General features: G+C 44.6%; 1 protein-coding gene across 3 annotated transcripts in view; it reads left to right on the plus strand.

Moving 5' to 3' along the window:
• Atg7 (autophagy related 7) overlaps positions 1-13,904 on the plus strand; it is a 199,514-nt gene that overhangs the window by 78,180 nt on the left and 107,430 nt on the right. The gene's annotated exons all lie outside the window — the stretch shown is intronic.

Consider the following 13,904-nt stretch of genomic DNA (forward strand, 5'->3'; position numbering starts at 1 on the left):
TGTGTGTGTGTGTGTGTGTGTGTGTGTGTGTGTGTGTGTGTGTGTGTTTGTGTGTGTGTGTGTGTGTTTAGAGAAAGGGGAGCCTGGGGCCTTGGTTCAGCTGCTGCTGTTCTGCATTTATCTTCAGAGACTCCAGCCTTGGAAAGCTCAGATTCTAGTAGGCACAAAGATCCTGAGCTGGTTGCTGGGACAGTGCTTGCATTGAAGTACTTTTAACTTGAATGTGAACTTCTGAGGTTTTCAGTTACTCTCCTGAGGGTTTTCTTCCATGTGACTACTGAGCAGAACAGTTTTTAAGCTTTCCCCAGAAGGTTGGGGGATTCCAGGCAGTCCTGGCTGTGAGTGTTTTGGAGATGTTCTTAATACAAAGGAAAAGCAAGCAGAGATGAGGGGCCTGGATCAGGAAGCCGGAACAAGGCCCCTTCCTCTTTGATCTTTGCAGCGGCTCTAAAAATAGAGCAGGGCTGTTGTCCATCGTAATGGAAGCCAGCTGATGACTCTCAAAACTACATGGCATCTCAGTTTTTAATAGCCTCTGAGTTATTCTCGCATGTGTACTGTATCTGACAGCCATTCCCTTTGGATGTCCCCTTAAGCCAGCGGTTCTCAACCTTCCTAGTGCTGCAACCATTTAATACAGCTCCTCATATTGTGATGACCCCAAACATAAAATTATTTTTGTTGCTACTTCATTTTTGTTGCTACTGCTATGAATCATAATGTAAATATCTGATATTCAGGATATCTGATAGGCGACCCCTATGAAAGGGCCGTTTGACCATCCCAAAGGGGTCTCTACCCACCGGTTGAGAACCACTTCTTGTTTTTTTTTTTATTTATTTTTTATTAATTACAATTTATTCACTTTGTATCCCAACTGTAGCCCCTTCCCTCATCCCCTCCCAACCTCACCCTCTCTCCCTCTTCTTCTCCCTTGCCCCTTCCCCAATCCACTGATAGGGGAGGTCCTCCTCTATCTTACCCTAGCCTGTCAGGTCTCATCTGGACTGGCCAACATTGTCCTCCTCTGTGGACTGGGAAGGCTGCTCCCCTCTCAGTGGGAGGTGGTCAAAGAGCCCACCACTGAGTTCATGTCAGAGACAGCCCCTGTTCCCTTACTAGGGAACCCACTTGGATACTGAGCTGCCATGGGCTACATCTGTGCTGGGGTTCTAGGTTATCTCCATGCATGGTCCTTGGTTGGAGTATCAATCTCAGAAAAGACTCCTGTGCCCAGATTTTTTGGTTCTGTTGCTCTCCTTCTGGAGCTCCAGTCCCCTCCAGGTCTTTCTCTCTCCCCCTTATTTCTTAAGATTCCCTGCACTGTGCCCAAAGTTTGCCTATGAGTCTCAGCATCTGCTTTAATACCCTGCTGGATAGAGTATTTCCGAGGCCCTCTATGGTAGACTCCTGTCCTGTTTCCTGTTTTCTCCTTCCACTGATGACCATCCTGTTTGCCTTTCTGAGTGAGGATTGATCATCTTACCCAGGGTCCTCCTCCTTGATTAGCTTCTTTAGGTATATAGATTTTAGTATGTTTATCCTCTATTATATGTCTAATATCCACTTATAAGTGAGTATATACCATGTGTGTCTTTCTCCTTCTGGGATACCTCACTCAGGATAATCTTTTCTAGTTCCCACCATTTGCCTGCAAATTTCATGATTTCCTTGTTTTTTATTGCTGAGTAGTATTCCATTATGTAAATGTACCATAATTTCTGTAGCCATTCCTCAGTTGAGGGACATCTGGGTTGTTTCCAGATTATGGCTATTATGAATAAAGCCGCCACAAACATGGCTGAGCAAATGTTGTATGTCCTTGTTGTGTACTTGAGCATGTTTTGGATATATGCCTTGGAGTGATATAGCTGAATCTTGAGGTAGCACTATTCCTAATTGTCTGAGAAAGTGCCAGATTGATTTTTCAAAGTGGTTGTACAAGTTTACATTCCCACCAGCAATGGAGGAGGGTTCCCCTTTCTCCACATTGTCTCCAGCATGTGTTGTCACTTGAGTTTTTGATCTTAGCCATTCTGATGGGTGAAAGGTGAAATCTCAGGGTTGTTTTGATCTGCATTTCCCTGATGCCATTGAGCATTTCTTTAAGTGTTTCTCTGCCATTCGACATTCCTCTATTGAGAATTCTGTTTAACTCTGTTCCCCATTTTTTAATTGGATTACTTAATTTGTTGCTTTTTAACTTTTGAGTTCTTTACATAGTCTGGATATTAGCCCTCTGTCAGATAGAGGGTTGGTAAAGATCCTTTCCCAGTCTGTAGCCTGTCGTTTTGTTCTGATGACAGTGTCCTTTGCTTTATAGAAGCTTTTCAATTTCATGGGGTCCTATTTATTGATTGTTGATCTTAGAGCCAGTGCTGTTGGTGTTCTGTTCGGGAAGTTGTCTTCTGTGCCAATGAATTCAGAGCTCTTCCCCACTTTTTCTTGTAACAGATTTAATGTGTCTAGTTTTACCTCGAGGTCTTTGATCCACTTGGACTTTAGTTTTGTGCAGGGTGATAAATAAGGATGACCAAGTAGGCTTCATCCCAGGCACGCAGGGGTGATTCAATATATAGAAATCCATCAATGTAATCTACCAACTAAAAAAAACTAAAGGAAAAAAAACCACACGATCATCTCCTTAGATGCTGAAAAGCATTTGACAAAACCAATGCCCATTCATGTTTAAAATCTTGGCGAAATTAGGGATACAAGGCACATACGTAAACATAGTAAAGACAATATACAGAAAGCCTATAGCCAACATCAAACTAAACTTTAATTAATCCCACTGAAATCAGGGACAAGGCAAGGCTCTCCATATCTCTTCAACATAGTACTTGAAGTCCTAGCTAGAGCAATAAGACCACTAAAGGAGATCAAGGGGATACAAAACGGAAAGGAAGAAGTCAAAGTTATCACTATTTGCAGATGATATGATAGTATACATGAGTGCCCCAAAAATTCAACCAGAGAACTCCTTCAGCTGATAAACACCTTCAGCAAAGTGGCTGGATACAAAATTAACTAAAAAAAAAAAAAAAAAAAAAAAAAAAAATCAGTAGCTCCCCCCTCCCCATATACAAAAGACAAAAGGGCTGAGAAAGAAGTTAGGGAAACTATACCCTTCACAATAGCCACTGATAACATAAAATGACTCTAACCAAGAAAGTGAAAGACCTGTTTGGAAAAAAAACCTTCAAGTCTCTGAAGAAAGAGATTGAAGAAGGTATCAGAAGATGGAAAGATCTCCCATGCTCATGGATCAGTAGGTTTAACATAGTGAAAATGGCCATCCTGCCGAAAGCAGTCTACAGATTCGATGCAGTTCCCATCAAAATACCAACACAGCTCTTTACAGACCTTGAAAGAACAATTTTCAACTTCATATGGAAAAATAAAAAACCCAGAATTGCTAAAACAATCCTGTACAACAACAGATTGTATGGAGGTATCTCCATCCCTGATCTCAAGCTGTACTACAGAGCAATAGTAATAAAAACTGCATAGTACTGGCATAGAAACAGAATGGTGGATCCATAGAATCAAATAGAAGACCCAGAAACAAACCCACACACCTAGGGATACTTGATTTTTGACAAAAGTGCCAAAACCATTCAATTGAAAAAAAGATAGCATCTTCAACAAATGGTGCTGGTATAACTGGATATAGAAAAATGCAAAGAGAACCACTTCTTGAAGCCTTCAACCTGGCTCCAACTCCTACCTGAGGTGCTATTCAGAGTAGCTTGTGGGGGTCACTCATCCTGAGCTGGCATTTCTCAGTTAAAGATCTGTGGTTTCCCTGCTGTGCCCCCCACCCCGCAGTGGGCGGAGCTAGGAAAAGCTCTACTCAGATGAAAAGCTTCTGCTGCAAACCTCACACAGTCTAGCCTTCTGTGCTGTCCTGACCTGTTTGCTTAACAGTACTATTTGGGATCCATAGGCCACAGGGAGGAACTTGGAGAGTGGGGAGTGGTTTGCTTGCCTCTCTACCCTGAGAGTATACTAAGCCTGCTTTCTTGTTGGGCATCTCAAGTGCCTGGCTGAGATGTAAAGCTTATAATTTGTGAGTCAGTGACCTCTGAGCTCATTCCTCTTGTTGTTTCTCTAAGTATCCTGTGTCCTCTTTGGCAGGACCCCGAGGGTGACAGCGTGTACATCTGTCTGCAGAGACACAGGTCTCAGGATTGTATGCTCCTTCATGAAAATGACTTTCTGTCTGTCAAGCCGTCTTGTCTTTGTACAGCTGAACTAATTGGTCTCCAAATAACTTAGCAGGATTATTTTCAAACCAAAATCCTTTTGGTGCCCATGCCAGAAGCTTCTCTGTGGCTTTATGTATGTCTAGCTCATCAATGAAATGAAGATAATTGGGTTCTCGGAGAGAAATGCGAGCACTTGCTTTCCTGCTCTGTTTCTAATTAAATTGGCCCATGAGATACTGTCTGTAAAGAACTCCAAGCGTACCTCAGACCGCCTCTCCTTATTCCTTAAGAGAAAACAGTGTTTTGTTTTCCATCCTCCCTCCTTGTAAGCATCAGATTAAACACAGGTATAGAGTCTTTGTCACTAGAGTTATTTCCTGTCAGTGGCTGTTCAGAGAGTCCTGCATTACATAAACTTGCCAGGCGAGTTAATGCAAACTGACGTGGATTTTCACAGCTGCTCCGTTCCCATAGCGATCACTTTTCTTGTGGTCTGGATATTGGGTTTCCTTTGTGCCAGGAAGGTTGCACCTCCTTCCAGGAGAAGAAGCCCCTCATTTACTTTCCTGGCCCCCTTCCCTGTCATTGGCCGTCATCTGCAGACCAAGCACTGGTACTTCAAAATGACAATTCCAATTACGCCTCATCCTCATCGCTCTATGCGAATGTTTTCTTAACGCTTACTCAACATGATGTTTTGTTTTCTGTTGTTTTGTTTTGTTTTGTTTACTGAGTCATGTCTGAATTGCTGCTGTTTGACTTGAAAATTTTTGGGAGGTAAAAGTAACTTCTAGAAATTTTTTTCTTTGGTATTCATGGAGTCATTTTTTTTTTAATTTCCACATTCTTGAGAATTTCAAACATGTATACAATGACACATGATCATATCTTCCTCTCTTTGCCTTCCTCAACTCCCCTTAAATCATCCTCCAACACAATTTCTTCTTCCTAACTGCATGCGCCCCCCCCCCCCTTCTCAGTCTCTTTAGCTTTTCATGAGTGCATGGGTGTGGGCCCTCCTCTGGAACTTGGGAAACCTATCAGTGGCCACACATTCAAAACAGAATGATTCTCCCTTCCTCCCCTAGCAGCTATCAACTGCCAGTAACTCCCCAGTAAGGGATGAGGACCATGTCACCCCTTGCCCATCTGTGCTAGAATTTTGACTGGATTTGACTCGCCCAGGACTCTTGCAGGTAACCATAACTTCTTCGAGTTCATGAGCGCGATCGCCATGTCAAGTCCAGACTCTCGAATTTCAGGGATCTCCTCATGCTCCAGCTCTTCCATCCTTTGAGCCTCCTGTCCAGCAATCTTCCTCAGCTGTTGTGGAGGTGGTGGTGTGTAGAGGGGTGTCCCACTGAGGACCTAGGCTTTGTCTCTTGTTCTCATGAAGTGATGTTTTCCTTTGGTGGTTTCCAGTATCTGCGCTCCCCCTCCCCCCAGGAAGAAAGGCTCACTCCACTCCTTCTTGATTTAGCTTGAAATATAGAAAGGGGGGCTGGGGAAGTGGGTACTCTCTGGTGTAGTTAGCCTCCTGTTTATTACACAGTGATACCGACAGTGTAGCCCTCATCATGTTGCCAGAGTTGAAGGAGGACTGGGCCGCTGGGCCTGCATCTGAGAAGGTGTCATCACTGTCCCTCTCACCATGTCCTGTTTAATCTCAGCTTGGGACAGAGCTGGGTGAATTGTTCCATTCATCCTATTTGCAGGGAGGTGTGGGTGCTAAGGGATTGTTTTCATCTTAATTTGTATTTCATCATCTCACAGAGCTTCCTCAAATGGTGGCATCTACCGCCAGAGCTTGAAGAGGCCTTTTTTGACATGCGTACAAGTTGCTTTGCAGTTCTAGACTGTTGTAAATTTCTTTCCGTCCAACAGTTGTGATAGTGAACCAGGAATCCAGAAAAGCTGTCCCAGAATGCATTGAGGCAATTTATTAGCAACAGTCTGTCTCTTAATCTCTTTCTCTCTTTTATTTCTAATTAAGTTTTTTTTTAATAACTTTGTATTTTGGTACAATTTTTAAAAGATTTGTTATTTTAAGTTAAATGTGTAGGAGTGGGAGAGTGCAGAGCCTACAGGGGCCAGAAGTATCAGATCTCCTGGAACTGCAGTTACAGGCAGTTGTGAGCAGCCTGATGTGTGTGCTGGGGCCTGAACTCAGGTCCTCTGCAGGAACCGCCAGTGCTCTTAACCACTGAGTATCTCTCTAATCCTTTTGATACACTTTCAAACTCACAAAAAATGGGGCAGGAGAGATGGCTCAGTAGTAAGAGTGTTGCTCTTACAGAGGATCTGAGTTCAGTTCCTGTCACCATTATGGTAGTTTATAAGTCCAGTTCCATAGAATCTGACCCCGTCTCTGGGTTCTACAGGTACCAGGGGTGGTGCACATACAATCAGGCAAAATACTAGGATACATAAAGTAAATAAATATTTTAAAAGGAAGGAAGAAAGACATGAAGACAAACTTACGGAAAACTGCAGAGTCAGCTCCTGCATGGCCCTTACCAGAATCTCCATGGCTGTTAGTGGTTTCTACCATCTTCCACTCTGCTGTCCTTCCTCCTCGGCTCTGCCCCTTCTGGTTTCTTTGTTGAGTTTTCCAGAGTCAACAGTGAATTGTTTCTTCTCAACCAAACACCTCCCTGTGAATTTCCTAAGAACAAAGACTCAACTCTCACCAACATAGCACACAGGAAGCAGAGACTGTTGAGTGCTAGCAGCCACTGCACCTGACCCAAAGGCTGGATTTCAGACGTTGTCTCTGACCTGAAATGTTCTTAATGGGCTTTCCCTCTCCCGCCTCCTTCCTGATGAGGACTCACTTTAAGATCAGACTGGACCCTGTGTACTGGGATGTTTCTTTTGACATCCCCCACCTGGGTATGGTTTCTTTACTCCTGTTCCCTGGCTGTGCTCTTCTGAGGTATTACCTATTATGTTTGTAGACTCTCCCTTGGTTTGGATCTGTCTAATGTGTCCTAGTACCTGGAGGCATGTGACATGTGTGTCACCACTGATGGTGTTAATTTCTTCTTTCTGTGAGTAGTTTCCTTCTCCAACAGGGAGAAACCTGGTTCCCTCATCCTGAATAGATGGTCTTGCCTGCTCTCATCTACAATATGCAGGAGTTCAAGACTGTCAGTCTCTGCTACTTCAGAAAATGGTACCTGGGAGATGACATTAAAGTGTGTAGGGCAGGGACAGCTTCAGATTCAGCGAAAGTAAGGTGGAGTGTAATAGAGAAAGACAACCAGTGTTAACCTCTAGTCACCACGTGCATACACATATTCAGGTACAAGTACCCACAGACCATTGTACATACATACACACACACACACATACACATACACAAGTGCATTGTTTTAAAATACAAGGTTTTTTCTATGCCTGCCCTTGCTCTGAATAATGACACAGAGACTTTATATTTATTAAAAGCTTCAGGCACAATAGCTAGCCAGATACTCAGCTATTCTAACCTGATAATACTAGCTTGGCCTACTTCCCAGTCACATGGCCCCTTAAATGCCATCTTAGTCTCTTCCTGGCTGCTCCTTCTCCATCCATGTCCTGATCTCTACTCTTTCTCCCTCTGGTCCCCACCTGAGACCCTCTCCCTGGGCTTGGAAGTCCTGTCTTATCCTCTCCTGCATAGCAATTGGCTGTTCAGCTTCTTATTTTACCAATCAGAAGGTGATGGAGAACAGTGTTTACAACATACAAAGACAGAAGATGCTTCAGAATAATGACGATGCCTAAGTCTGAACTGCAACCAGATCTCTGGGTACAGAAACCAGTATTTGAATACACAGTGCACAAAAACATCCTCCAACAAGTATTTATAGCATTCCAAAAGAAAATGAGCAGAGTAGTAGAGTTTGATCTTTGTCATAACTCTCTTTTTCTCATCAGCTTACTAAAGTGGAATGCTCTCACTGTAAAGCCATTTGTGACCATTGACTAGACAGGCTACAGTGAAACAGACAAGAAGAAAATCATTTTCCATCTGATGATATCAGCTGGTCACCTGACGTTCGTCACTCTAGAACTTTCTTAGTCCCTTCCACAGGAGAGTGGCCGGTATCTGTACTGGGAATGTTATTTTTCTTTAAGGAGTCCAGACATCTTTCAGTGTTTCCATAGCAGTAGCTTTGTTTCTGGAGCCCAGAAGTTGGCCAGAAGCTCCTGAGATAGCTGCAGAATGATGTGTGGGGCTGTTCCTGAGGGGGCAGAATTCCTGAGCATGCTCACCTGAGTAGCAGTGTGCAGGAGTTAGCTTGTTCTTGCTGCATGGTTCTGTCACCCACAGCATCTGTGATGTGACAGAAACACCTCTTGGGAGGAAGCAGGCATTGAGCCTGGCTTGCCTACCATCTGGGGCCTGTGTCTCACACAGATGTAGCAATATGTGCCCAGAAACCTGATCTTGAGGTTTTAATTAGTGATGATCAAGGCTAATAATATTCTCATTCTGGTGATGACCATGTGGAAGGGCTTCTGTTGATGAGTTGTAGGACAACTTCGGAGTTTTTGGAATAAGTGTCCTGGGGAGTGGGAGGAAAAAGGAGGGTTAGTATAACAGCCACCAGCTGGCGTCATCAGATGGCAAGTGGTTTTCTTCTTGCCTTTCTCACTGCAGTCTGTTCATTGCTCCTGTGGTATAGCACAACCCCACCTTTCTTCTGTTGTACAGTTACCTGTGATGGAAAAAGCATAAGGGGCTGGAAGTAGCTTGGCTGAAAAATAAATCACTGTGGAAGGGCGAGGACTTGTGTTCAAATCCCCAGAACCCACATAAAGCAGCACGGTTAGTGCACACGTGTAATGTCACCGCCTCTAGGACAGTGGAAGGCAGGACAAGAGCATCTCCGAAAGCTCACAGGAAGCCTGCCATAAACAAGGACAGACAACATGAGACCTTGTTTCAAGCATGGTGGAAAGTGAGGCTGACACTGAGGTATCATAACGTGTATGGGCCTGCACTCTCATGAACACTCATTCATATCACACACGCACACACAAAAGATTTTTAAAAGAAACATGAAATACCAGAACTAAACCTCTCTATTGAAACTTTCTTTTAGAAGGAGCCCTGACCACAGCAACCTATCACCTGAGAGTTCTGTGTACATAACCTTAGAAGACAAAAGGCTAACCTTAGACTTGGAGGGAGGGGTCAGTGCCCAGCAGCAGGAATTCATCACTGGGTTGGTATGCATGGGCAGTATGTGCCAGGGACACATAGCTGTGTGCCAGAGAACAAGCCATTGCTACTGTTTACCCCTGAGAAGTTCCCCCAGAGCCATGTGCCTAAAAGGCTTGGTGCCATCAGGAGGCAGTGGAGCCTTTGAGATGAAGTGAGATCACTGAGGATGTATCTTGAAGGGGGATACTGGACCCTTCCTCTTTCTTTCCTTTTTGCTTTTGACAGTGAGATAAGAGTCTTTCCACCTTGGACTCCTGCCATAATGTAACCACCTGACCTCACCCCCAGAATAATGGGCCAACTGACCGTGGATTAAATCTTCTAAATCTATGAGTCACAACAAACTTCTCTTTTTAAAATTGATTGTCTAGAGTATTTTGTTACAGTAACTGGAAGCTGACTATCACAGTGATCAAAAGAAACGTGCTATGCTTTTAATCCCAACTCTCTAGAAATAGAAGCAGGATGCTCTCTGTGAGGTCAAGGCCTACCTAGTTTACATAGTGAGTTCTAGGGCAGCCAGAGCTATACAGAGAGATCCTGTCTCAAAAATAGATAGATAGATAGATAGATAGATAGATAGATAGATAGATAGATAGATAGATAAGCATTATCCTCAAGAAATGTGACTTCCTGGTGCTGGAAAGATGCTCAGTAGCTAAAAGGACTTGCTGTTCTTCCAAAGGACCTGAGTTTGGTTCCCAGCACCCAACAACCTATAATTGCAGTTCCAGGGGATCCGGCCCTCTTGTGGCCTCTATGAGCACCTGCACTCATGTGCACACACCCACACACATATCCGTAGTTAAAAATAAAGTTAATCTAAATAAAAGAGAAAGAAATGAGATGTGCAGAGTGAGACAGACTGTCAGACAATGCTGCCACCCTGTGCCCTGCTCTCCTTAGGGTGCTTCCCCCTGTCTTTACACCATTGTTTTTATACATGAGGCTACCAAGAGGAGGATTTGTGGAGAGCCACTTCTGCGTTGAGGTGAAAAGACAGATGGGAGAGAGAATGAAAGCAATTCCAGGCAAGAAGTACGGGCTTACATAATGGCCAGAGAGAACACTGCATGCACAAGAAGTTGTTGGGTACCCAGTGGCGGTATAACCTTAATGAGGATGGCGATTTGCCTCCATGAGCAGCATTTCCCAAGATGGAATGTGTTCTTCTGTTTTGAATCTTACAATTCCATATAAAACTCTCTCGCCTCCGCCTGGAGTTTAGGGGTTTTCCTAAGCAATGGCATTCAGCAGCCTCAATGGGGGAATTCCAGGGTCCTGGCTCTGTTCACTCCCTGGCCTGCTGAGTGACCCCAAGCTAGGTGCTTCTGTGTCTACCTGACTCTGTCTCTTCCTTTGGCCAGTGAGTCAGCTGGATGAGATAAGTGTTGGCTCTTTCCTCACTCTTCAAAATATCTGCTTCTGCACTTTGGATTGTGGTTCTTTCAGTCTTTGTTTCATGGGCAGTTTTATTTTGTGTCCCATGCTGAAGGTGGAAGGCAGAGCCTCTGACATGCTTCATCATCAACCACACTCTGGCCAGCAATCCATTTTAATTGTAGAAAAGTATAAAAATATATTTAAGGAGAAGGCTCATCAGCTGTTACTTGCCGTTGAGAACTTTGTGTAGTGCCCTTGATCTGTCAGAAAAGGCATAATGCGTATGATGTGTAGCTAATCTTTTTGATCCCCACTATTAGTTTGAAATGAGCTTCAGGTAGGGGGGTCAGAGCGCTGTGTCAGGCATCCTCCCTGCTTCTCCTCTTTACAAGGACTGGCTAGCACCCAATCGGAGGAGCTCCCAAGGGCTTATGCCAGGAGTTTCTGCTTCTCAGTGGCAAATATTACTCAAAATGGAGCTGCAGCCAGGGTTTTCTTCCCCTTTCCAAAAGGGACATAAATCTCTGGTTGGGAAAATGATGAGTAACCCCCACCCTGGTCCTCTTTTCCTATCTCACTTACCCAGAAAGGCCTCAAGCTTTTTCTGTTTGAACGGGTGATGGGATCCATATGTGTGGTTGTATGGTGTAAATTGTATCCCACATCTCGTCCTTAGCAACTCGTGTTTCTCCCATCTCCAGAGCTGCTGGGCTCCCAAAAGGAGCTGGGATGTCCCGCCAGAGCCAGAGAACAGTGCTCAGCTATAAGCCCTAACCTCATAGCTCTTGGCTTTTCCTCCTCTTTGGAAAATCTCGGATGTTTTCTCCCTTTGCTTCAATTTCCTCATCCATAGAGTGGGGAAAATATTTTCTGTTTCCCAGGGAAATTGCAATGGCTGACGCATATCCAGTTTCTCGGGCCAGGCACCAGGGCCTTTGCCCACTCCTGGGACTGGTGTTGACACCAGAAACAGAAAGAAAACAAAGACCACTGCAGTGGCCTCAAGTATTCCAGAGTGTGTGGTGCCGTCTCCAGCTGCACTGTTTCTCCACAGACAGGTACAAGAGTCCAGGACCTATAAGGCAAGGCTCAAGGCTACCCTGGCAGAAAACTTGCCCTCATGTCGCCTGACAGCCTCTTGAAAAACCCTCCTTATGATTCTGGAGGGTTCGGCCGCGCCCCTCCCTGCTGGCGCTTGGTCCTCTGAGGCCTCTGATCAGCAGCAGAGGTCATCCTGTTTCCCTGATGCCTGTGGTCACCTGAGTACACTTTTCAGGCTTCCTCCTGCCTCTTGTGCAGACCAGAAAATATAGGGCTATGCTCTTTTTCAGTGGTTCTGCTGATTGCTAGGCCTATTTGTCTTCAGGACATTGAAATACTAGGCCTTTTTAGTTTGGAAATAATCAAGTTCACTTTCAGCCTCCATCCCACATCTGTCCCCTGACTCTTTAGTCTTTTGGGACTATGTTCACACTGACAAAAGCAATTGACTTTTGGAAAATGTGCAGCCACTGTAACTCTGCAGAATGTTTCAGTGGCTTCTTGCTGTCATCCTGATAGGATATCGGGCCCTCTGAAGCTTGCTGTGGTAACATACAGGTTCTCCTGGAAAGGAGGCTGGGAGGCGATCCCTGCAACCAGCCCAGACCCACCCGACACTTACGGCTTTGGAAAGGTACCAGATCTCTCTGGGGACTCATTTCTTTAACCGCAGGAAACTGTATGAAGGACTCATCTGCCACTGAGTGTTTCTTGTGCCCAGCTTCAGCCAACTAGGGGACAGGATAAGACAGTAACCCTGCTCAAAGTTCTTCGGGTCAGTTCTTCCCCTAAGGGGCACGGAGCCCTGGCAATCTCTTTTCATGTTCCCCATTCCCTTTTTTATTTGTGTGTTACAGAGGGAGGGCAAAAGGGCCAGGGGGTTGCCGCAATGAGCTCAAGTGAGGGGCATATCCACTTGAACTGGGAAGCTTCTGGGTACATATATGTTTATATATAAATTTTTATGTATATGTGCCTGTGTGAGTTTACAGGGCGTCATATCCTTTAGAACTGAAGTTACAGGCAGTTGTGGGCCTCCATGTGGGTAATGAATAGAATCCAGCTCCTCGGTAAGAATGGCAGGTGCTCTTCACTGCTGAGCCTTCCCTCCAGCCCCTTCTTCATTATTTTATGTATACATATTTGGACCTGCATGAGTTCCTGTGCACCTTGTGTATGAAAGAGCCAGCAGAGGCCAAAAGGGGGCAATAGATCCCCTGGAGATGAAGTTAGAAGTGGTTCTGAGGCACCTTGTAGGTGCTGAAAACAGAACACAAGCCCCTGCAAGAGCAGTAAGCATCCTTAGTCACTGAGCCACATCTCCATCCCCAATAAAACTTATTTAAATGGGATATTTGTAATAGACAAAGACATATTATGTCTTTGTGAACCTATTTTATGTGAACCTATTTTACAGACTATTAAAGTGATTCAGTTAAATAATTTTAGGAAGCCAGAAATGGTGAGTCACACTAATTATCCCAGCACTCAGGAGGCTGAGGCAGAAATTTGAAGCCAGCCCAAGTGGGCTACAAAGGGAGACCTAGTTTTAAAATACTAAAATAATAACAACAATAATAATTAATCAACTAATAATTTATGGAATATTTTTGGGTGATAGTGTGGTGAGGTTTTGTTGATGTCCTTCTGGGCATGACAGAAGGCACCTTTCTATACATGAGGTCCTTTAATCATCTTTAGCCAAGAACAAAGCATAGGCTGCAGGGGATAGCTAGGTCCTAGCAGATGTCAAGTGTGAGAACAAGAGAACAAGCAGTAGCTCATGGGTAAATTTATGAACAGTACAAAGTGGAGTAAAGGAAGTCAGGCCGCCCACTCTCGGGGGTCTCTGTCTGGTGGATGCCGACCACCAGGCGTGACAGCACAGTGCCCTTTGCTGGTTGGCGCGCAGGTTGGGACATGGCCTTGCAGTGTTTGCTGTTTGTCCAGCAGATACCCCTCAGCTTTTACCTTCCCATCGGTTTTAGTGACGCTTTTGATGACCTGTTCCTCTCTTGGAAGATCGGAGCTCACCAAAACAAGTTGCCTTTGGG

Source organism: Psammomys obesus, unplaced genomic scaffold, assembly GCF_907164565.1.
Source record: "Psammomys obesus unplaced genomic scaffold, mPsaObe1.curated_primary_1811, whole genome shotgun sequence".
NCBI lineage: Eukaryota > Metazoa > Chordata > Mammalia > Rodentia > Muridae > Psammomys > Psammomys obesus.